Source organism: Octopus sinensis, linkage group LG9 (genome assembly GCF_006345805.1).
Source record: "Octopus sinensis linkage group LG9, ASM634580v1, whole genome shotgun sequence".
NCBI classification, from domain to species: Eukaryota; Metazoa; Mollusca; class Cephalopoda; order Octopoda; family Octopodidae; genus Octopus; species Octopus sinensis.
The window spans coordinates 53,846,085-53,856,084 of record NC_043005.1 but is presented as its reverse complement, the minus strand read 5'-3'; positions in this window follow the sequence as shown (position 1 = coordinate 53,856,084).

The following is a 10,000-nucleotide window of genomic DNA, read 5'->3' as shown; positions in this document are numbered from 1 at the left end:
ACAGATTGAGCAGGGCCATCTACCTGAAGGGGTTTGTGAAGTGTTTGCCTTCCTACTTACTGGGATTATGGTTTTTGCAACATTGACTCTAAGGCTCTTCAATTCTAAACCCTGCTTCCACATCTGAAATTTCTTCTCTAGTTCTGGTAGTGATTCTGCTATGAGAACAAGGTCATCGGCATAGAGGCGGTCCCTGGGGCAACCTGTCTTGAATTCCTCTATTATTGTCTAGAGGACTATGATTAATAAAAATGGGCTGAGGGCTGATCCTTGGTGAATCCCTACTTTTACTTGGAATTCTTCACTATACTCATTGCCAACCCTTACTTTACTAATGGCATCTCTGCACAGGGCCTGTACAGCTCTTATTAACCACTCATCAATCCCCAGTTTCCACATCGCCCACCAGATAAGGGATTAGGGGCCCATGTCAAAGGTTTTCTCCAAGTCCACAAAAGCCAAGTATAGAGGTTTATCTTTGGCTAGGTATTTCTCCTGCAATTGCTGTACCAGTAATATAGCATCAGTTGTGCTTCTACCTGGCACAAAAGCGAACTGCATCTTATCTAAGCAGACTCTCTTCCTAATTAGTTGAGCTATGACCCTCTCCACGACCTTCATCACCTGATCCAGCAGTTTGATACTCCTGTAGTTATTTCTATCTAAAGCATCACCTTTACCTTTGTAGCAGTTGATTATGGTGCTGCTATGCCAGTCACTGGGTATGACTCCTTCGTGTATTATTATTATCATTTGTTTTATTATAACTAATTATGATAATCATTATTATAACTAGCATAATTACTATAGATGGTGAATTGTATTTACTTAAATTATTTAACAATATATTTTCTCAAGTGTGGGCATCTTACAGCCTGTTCCTGTCATGTTTATATAAGAGTAAATTTAGAAGTAAAAATTTGATACATTTCTTCCATACAAAAGTCACATCTACTATCATCTACTATAAGGTTTTGCCTTACTAATTATTTCCCAATCAAATATACTTTGTTCCTGTCTTTTGGTACCCAAATTAGTTTACTAGGGCGAGTAGTATTTATTTTGTTCCTATATCTAAATAATTTAATTGACTGGCAATTCTTTGCTTAATATAACGTTATCCACGAGGATAATTTATTCTCTTTTATACTCTCTCCCTCTCTCTGTATATATAAATAAATCTATATATAAATTTATCTCTGTATCTCTGCTCTTGCACAAGAGCATATTGGAGATATAGGGAACTCTGTGCTGTTTCATACCAAGGTTGTTTGTGTTACGCTCAAGCTGAAAATTGGGGCGTTGAGACATTTGGAGACTTGGAAGTTATACACAAAGAGACAAGAATTAAGTTAAGAGAACATTTTATAAAACTAAGAATTTTCTTAGGTGAACCATCTGCTATTTAGATTACTGTGTTCTGTAAAAGTATAGTGTGTAATCAACAATGATCTATGTTATAAGAGAGTATGTGAGTAATTTGTCCTTGAACTTCCAAGTGAGTTATGAGAGGGATGTTGAATTTTAATGTTTAGCGTGTTTTATGATTACATGCTGCACAGCGTCTTTAGAGAGGCAGGATTCCCTGAGTGGGCATAAAGACAGTTTGGCATGCGCACGTGCACGCACACACACACACACACACACACATATATGAATGCATGTATATATATGTATGTATACTCACACACATACTCACATATGTGTACATACTACATACCTATATCTATAGACATATTCATAGATATGCTTGATTGCAAACACATGTATACATACATACATACATACATACTTACATATATATATATATATATATATATCTACACATGTGTTCACACAAATATATATAAGCTGACACACTTTCATACGTATATAGACACACATACACATGCATACACACACACACACACACACACACACACAAATAAACAAAAAAGCAACAAAAATATCATATATCATATCTAGCAATAAAAAAATGAAAAGAAATATTACGTGCGAGATTTATATACATAAATACATATAAATACATACATACGTACATGCATACACACACACGTTACAAAAAGAAAAAAAACATTGTGCCTGCCATTATTTTTTCGACAAATGACAAGTAACAGAAGTGAATTCAGTGGCACGAAGTACACAATGCTGCATGAAATGAGGAATGAGGAAATTGGCGATGTGGAAAACATTCATGTCTCATGCAGATAGGAATGACATGAAGAAATAACAAAAACAAAACTTATCATCATCATCATCATCAACATCAACATCAACAACATCATCACCACTATCATGATCATCATGACCATTGTCATCATTGCCATCGTGATGGCACTCACGATTATCGGCTTCACCATCATCATCATTATCCTCAGCATTATCGTCATTATAATCATCATTATAATCATGATCGTTATCATCATCATTATCATCATTATTGACATCTGTCATAGTCACCATCAACATTATGATCATCATCACCATCACGATCATCTACTTCCTTGTCGTTGTTGTTGTTGGGGACCAAGTCGTCGTCATGAGCATCATCATCACCATCATCATCATCAGCAGCAGCAGCATCAGAAGAAGAAGAAGCAGTCATGTCATCTTTCTGAAAAGTCTTTACAATCATAATTATCGTCATCGTTTTTGTGGTTGTTTGTATCATCATCATAAGCATCGTCATATCATAATCAGCATCATCGTCATCCTCATCCTCACCAACATCATCAATATTCCCATCATCCCTATTAATATTATCGTCATTCCCATTGTTGTCATCATCCTCATCCTCATTGCCATCATCATCATCATCATCACCATCATCATCATCATTGTCATCACTACGATCATCAACATCATCATTAACGTCATCTTTATTAAAGCTGGTCATTACTGTTCCTGATATTGATTTCTTCTTTACTGCCATCATTCATCCCCATGTTGCCATTGCAGACTGTCTACCCTCCATTTACCACTCTTCAGTAACAATGAATATGATTTAAGAGACAACTGATATTGCACTGAATAGAAAAGTAGACAAGAGAGTGGGAGGTTAACCATTTACCTTCTGACACCAGCTCACCATCATTTTACCCATCTAGCTATGAGTATGAACAGACACTGTACAGATGAAGAAACTTGTCGTCGCTTTTGGATCCACATTAGCTCCCTTGCTCAAGCATGCCTACAAGCAAAGACCTTCCTACTTTTGTCATTCCTGTCATTTTCTGTATCCAGCGCTTGAGGCCAATTTAGCAGCATTGTAGGCCCCTGGATAAATCAATGTACCATGTCCTATAGTATTTATTTATTGACAGCATGCTATAGCTTATATATATCAGGTCCCTATTCCTGTGAGACCTACCCGCCACCCTGGTAACTGACCAGCGTGTCCATGCATGTAAGATGGCACTGCCAGCTCAACAGCATTTCATTTGCTTCAATGGTGCATAAAGAAATGGTTAAGAACTTTAATTCGCAATCGCAAAGCTGCAGATTTGATATAGCATCTAGGGCAAGTGGATTTTTTTAACTTAGCCTCTGAATAACCCAAAGCTTGTGTGTGAAATAGGGTAGATGGAAATTGTGTGGAAAACTGTTGGATGGATGTACTTGAAATTTGTTTTTACATTTTGGCACAAGGCTAGAATTTTCGAGGGAAGGAGTGAGTTGATTACATCAACCACTGTGCTCAACTGGTACTTGTTTTACCAACTCTGAAAAGGATGAAAGGCAAAGTCAACCTCGGTGGAATTTGAACTCAGAATGTAAAGACAATTGAAATGCTGCTAAGCATTTTGCAGGTATGCTAACAATTTTGCCAGCCAGCTTGTCACCTTTATTGTACTTGTAATATAAAAAAAAGTCTAGCCTGGCCTTATCAAGCTGTGTCATGCTAATTCCATTGGAAAATTATGTTAACCCCAAAATGGAGTCAAGTGAAACCTTCTGTGGAGTATTGCTCTCACATCTGAGACAGTGCTAAAGCTATACACACTGACTACTTGGACCACATCCAGAGAAGGTCTACCCTATTGGTTGCTGTTCAATCCCCAGTGGATCTGCTTTGGCATCTGGCATACAAGCTTACTGTCTGTCTTTTTATTACTACTTTATTAGCTTCTGTTCCTCAAAGCTGTCTGGTTCTCTGTCTCCTCCACTGAGCTACCTCTGACCCATATGTCACCCCCTTATTCATTGACATTGTTGAGTCCAACTTCCTTGGCTCTGCATTCACTATTATGCTCAGTCACCTCTGCCCAGAATATTTGCCTCCTTCAATCTTCTCTCTGCTCATGTTTTTCCTTGCAGGTGTTAACTACAACAATGTAAATGGAACATTAACAGTATTAAACTCACCTGCCACAGAGATTCTACAAAAGTCCTGAGTACTGACAGTCTCCTCTGCCACACTCGGCCAGTAAGAAAGTCTCAGAGGTCACTGCTAAGTAAATATGGACATTCATTCTTCCTGTAACAAAACATTGTACAGATAAATTTAATTGATGCCCTGAGAAATTTAACTATTGTTGATTAGTGCCTTATCCATGGGGCAAAGATGAATTTGAATTTATTTATCATCGACATACAGTTAAGTTAAGTGACAGTCAGTTGGATTTAAAAGACTTAACAAAGGATTAACTTAATCATTTCATTAGCTGTCATCATTATTAAATCTCCTAATCTAATTGTTGGATTATCATTCTCTTGCTAACAATTCTTGTCAGTTGCCAAATAAGTAAATAAGTTTTCTCTTAAATTTGGAATTGATGCTTTTAAATTAATAAAATTCATATTTGTTTTAATATTCTTATTTACAAATTTTGTCAAAGAGAATGGAGAAGAGCTAACAACATGATCATAGAATATTATAAGCACAACTTCTGCTGAGTCAGACACGTCACAAAGTTCACAGACACCAGGGGAACCAATGCAGTTGCTGAGTGGTATCCAAGAGATCAGGAAAGGCCTATCAGAAGGCCTCCATGATGATGGGAAGATGATTTAATTAAAAAATTTGGGCCAAGATGAAAAAGAACAACACAATATAGAAAGATTTGGAAACGCATTATGACCAATGGTTCTTGTTTGATCACCAGAGTTAAGCTATGCCAAATCTAGATGGGTGACTGGTAGGTGTTGTAAACATTCTTTATAGGCATAGGCATGGTTGTGTGGTAAGAAGCTTGGTCCTCAACATCATACTTTTGGGTTCACTTTCACTGAGGGATACTTCGGGCAAATGTCTTCTACTATAGCCTTAGTCTGATTAAAGCCTTGTGAGTGGATTTGATTGATGGAAATTGAGAGAAATCCCTTGTATATATATATATATATATATATATATATATATATATATATATGTGTGTGTGTGTGTGTTGTGTGTGTGTGCGAGTGTGTTTGTGTGTGTGTGTTTTTGTGTTTCTGTCTGCCCTCCACCATTTGAAAACCAATGTTGATTTGTTTACATCCCTGTAACTTAGCAAAAGAGGCTTTCAAAAATGAGTACTAGGGCTGATTTGTTCAACTAAAACCTTTTAAGGTGGTGCTCCAGCATGGCCACAGTCCAGTGACTGAAACAAATAAATGGTAAAACACACACACATGCATGTGTGCGTGCGTGTGTGTGTGTGTAGGCTAATCACAGCAGGAGGGCCTTTGATCATTGGTTTACTTGATCAGTTCTGACCTGTGGCTAAACAACAATATGAACAACAGCAAATGCTAGAAATCCTATTTCTTATCCTGTTGTGTAGAAATGCAGTCATGAACGAGTACTCAGTTACTCAATCAGCTGAATTACCTCCTCTTATTGTTGTACGCAAGTGGCTGAATACACCACATACACTTATATGCCTTTATATATGCTGAATAATTCACATACACTTATATGCCTTTTACGAAGAATTAGACCCACAATTTAGATCCACATTAGCTCCTTCATTCAAGCATGACTACAATCAAAGACCTTCTTCCAGCTTTTGTCATTTTCAGTATCCAGCACTTGAGGCCAATTTAGCAGCATCTAACCCCTTGGACAAATCTGGGGCACAACCTGTCATACCGCAGCATACTGGGGCACAACCCATCTGTCATACATCCACACTGTTTCCATTAACCCAATTTCACTCGGAAGGCTTTGCTTGACCCAAGCCAGTGTTAAAAGACATTTACTCAAGATGCCAAGCTACAGGAATGAACCTAGGACCTTGTGATTGTGAAGTGAACTTCTTAACCACTCAATTTATGCTGCATCCATTGCCTGTTATCTATAAACTTCTTAAGCCCAGAGGAGGCTTTCAACAGATAGTACTTATATCTGTTGCTATAGCATAAAGTAGATAAGAGATTATTAATCTCCCTGTTAGATAAGAAGCTAGTTCATTGCAGATAACATTCGTATATAATCTAGTGACTATTCTTGACAGCTAGGTGAGCTGAAGCAATGTAGAATTAATTGTTCTGCTCAGAAACACAACGAAATGTCTCTCAGTGGATTTCAACACAATACGTTATATGAAGGTTAGAAAGAAATGAAGCAAGTATGGTCTGCTGGATGTGTAATGTTAGTGTATAAGGAAGATGAGGTGCAAGAAAGCTGAGAGAAAAACTAGATATAAAAGAAATCAGATCTGGAGTGTAAGAGAGACGACTGTATTAATATGGACATATAATGCATGTGGATGATGAGAGTTGGGTAAAAGAAGTGCCAGGAAATCCATTTGGAAGGAAACAGTAGAACAGGAAGACTGAGGGAGACATGGATAGAAGTGGTGAAATTTGTTCTTAGGATATTGCAACCACACAATCAAGGGTCTCAGGATTCTGAATCACGCAAACAAGATAAAGTAAGGTAACAATTGAAAAGGTCCATATAATACATGCAAGCATAGAAAAGTGGATGTAAAAATAAGGATGATATTGATTCAACTATTTCATTTCTACCTTAGTACAACAATGGTTTGTTTTACCAATTACTATAGTCACCCGCACTGCTAGGAGTAGCAACTAAATCTTTCCCTAATTTCACCTATTATATTGTAAGGTGATGAGCTAGCAGAATTGTTAACAATCAGAGTTCAAATCCTGCCAAGGTCAACTTTGCCTTTCATCTTATCGGAGTCAATAAAATAAGGACCAGTTAAGCCTTGCGGGGGGTCAATGTAAACAACTAGCCCACTACCCTGAAATTGCTGGCCTTGTGTCAACATTTGGTATTAAAACAATAGGGATATACATTGGATGATGTAGTTATAGATATGCAAATAAGACAGGATGGGCTGCAGCAGGAATAATTATGATCATGAATCTGTTGAAGGCTGAACTAACAGCAACACCACCTCCATCCTCCTATTCCACTAACTGTATGATCTGCTTTAAATAAACTACCTTGACTCTTATATATCCAACATCTTTTCCTGAGTATGACTTAAACTGCATCTGGTAGTGGGATTTTGGTGAGTGTGTGACCACTGCTTAGCCATTATTGTTCCCAGATCTACTCTTACCTAGAGTAGAGGCACCTGTTAGAGCCCCAGCTGTGGGTTAATTAGTATATATGGATTGCCAACCTATGTATGTGAAGACTGGATCCAGCAGGCTCTGCAGAAGCAACCTTCATAGTTCACTGAAGGAAAAGGAGTCTTCAGCAATGCATTGTGAGATGCTGAAAACAAGATAAAACAAGTAAGACATTATGGACATCCACTGGATCTTTCTCCATCGCCAGTCAACTTGGACCTCGTCTTGCCCCTAGAGTGAAAATGGTCACAGATTAGGGAGTGAATCAGCAAAGCACAATGTTCCTTTACTTTAAAGTAAGTCACTTCATAAGTCATCAGTAATCATTAAGGATGACAAAATAGCCCTCGTCACTTTGACACACCAACGTGATATCCAACAACAGATCTTAATACATTCACCTAATATAGCGTCTAATATACATTTCTGATCAAATATCAATAGCACAAACTAAAATTCCATATCAGGTCATTTTGGAATATTCTAAACAGAAACAAAACATCAGCCAATATCATCAAATGGGATCAATAACTAAATCCTATTTCTTTACTACCCACAAGGGGCTAAACACAGAGAGGACAAACAGATTAAGTCGATTATATCAATCCCAGTGCATAACTGGTACTTATTTAATCGACCCTGAAAGGCTGAAAGGCAAAGTCGACTTCAGCGGAATTTGAACTCAGACGAAATACCGCTAAGCATTTCGCCCGTTGTGCTAACGTTTCTGCCAGCTCACTGCCTTTCGATAACTAAATCCTACAAATATATATAGTTAGTGCTCAAGCCATCTTATGCCTATGTAAGCATCAAATTTGCAGAATCAAATGTTTTGTTATCTAGCATAACCTTAAGGCATTGAATTTTTGAGCAACACTGGTTTAATTCCTGCCTAAAAATATTATTTTCTTCCAACTGAAATATTAATTTTCTGACAATTGTTTGCCACTTTGAAAAGTCCAGTTCTTTGCTCTGAACCATTTACATTAGAACTATTATGCTTAATTTCTCACTATGACTCCCAGTCCTGTATTTATCCTAATGGATCAAAAGTTAATGTAAGACCTCATGCTACTCTCATGACCCTAATATGACATGAGACAAATTCGATATTGTTAGTAAGTTAAAACAGATGCTTTTATTTCTGCTGTTAACTTTGATCATGTACATCATAAAAGCAAATACACATATGCAAATATGTGTATATATATGTGTGTGTACACATCCACATATATACAGCCTTCCATCTATCTATCTGTCTATCTATCTGTCTGTCTATCTATCTATCTATTTATATATATATATATATATATATATATTATATATATATATATATATAGAGAGAGAGAGAGAGAGAGAGGGATCTATATAGACATACATATATATGCATATGTTTGTATGTATATATGTATGTATGTATCTCTCTTGCTATATGTATGTGTCTGTGTGTGTGTGTAAATATATATGAGTATGTATGTGTGTGTATTATTTTGGCAAAGAAACAAAAATAACACTTCTAATGCAAATAGTACATCAGAAAGAACTTGACTTTTCAAAGGGGTCAGCAATTGCCAAAAAAATTAATATTTAGTCTGGAACAAGATACACACACACACGCACACACACACACACACGCACACACACACACACACACACACACACACATACACACACGTATATACATATGCATATATATTATATATTTAGACAGGAGGAATTAGGTCAGTGTTACAGAAGGATGAATTGAGGTTGTGATAGGTCATAGAGCATTTCATTCTGTGAGTGAGATGCTTATATGGGAATATGTTGGTTTTGGCACTAGTTCCACATATTTGTGGAATTCAGCCATTGATCTCATGGGCAGCTTTATGATGACATTGGCTGAAGATTTTGTTTAAAATATCATATACATATATATATACACACGCATAAATTCACATGTAGGCATGCACACATCTACACACTCAAAACATTTGTGTACACACATACATGCACACACATTCACATATATACACACACATATATATATATATAATCAATTTGTTATAGAAGATGCTCACATTGCAGATGGTACATTAAATATCAAAAATAGCTTTAGCAAATATTTTGAAATGTTTTCTTAGTTTTTGTAGACATATTTAATTAAACCTGATATTTTGAGTTAAAAATTCCTCTATCGAGGCCTTAAATAGCAATATACATACACATATATATTTTATCTTTTACTTGTTTCAGCTATTAAACTGTGGCCATGCTGGGGCTCCTCCATGAAAAATTTTGTAGTTGAATTAATCAACCCTGCTTACTTATTTTTTTGTAAAGCCTGGTACTTATTCTATCAATCTCTTATGCCAAACCACTAAGTTATGGGAATATAAACACACCTCATCATCATCATTGTTTAATGTCTGTTTTCCATGCTGGAGATCTGCATCAAATTCCAATTTTCTCTATTGGCATGGGTTCTATGGCT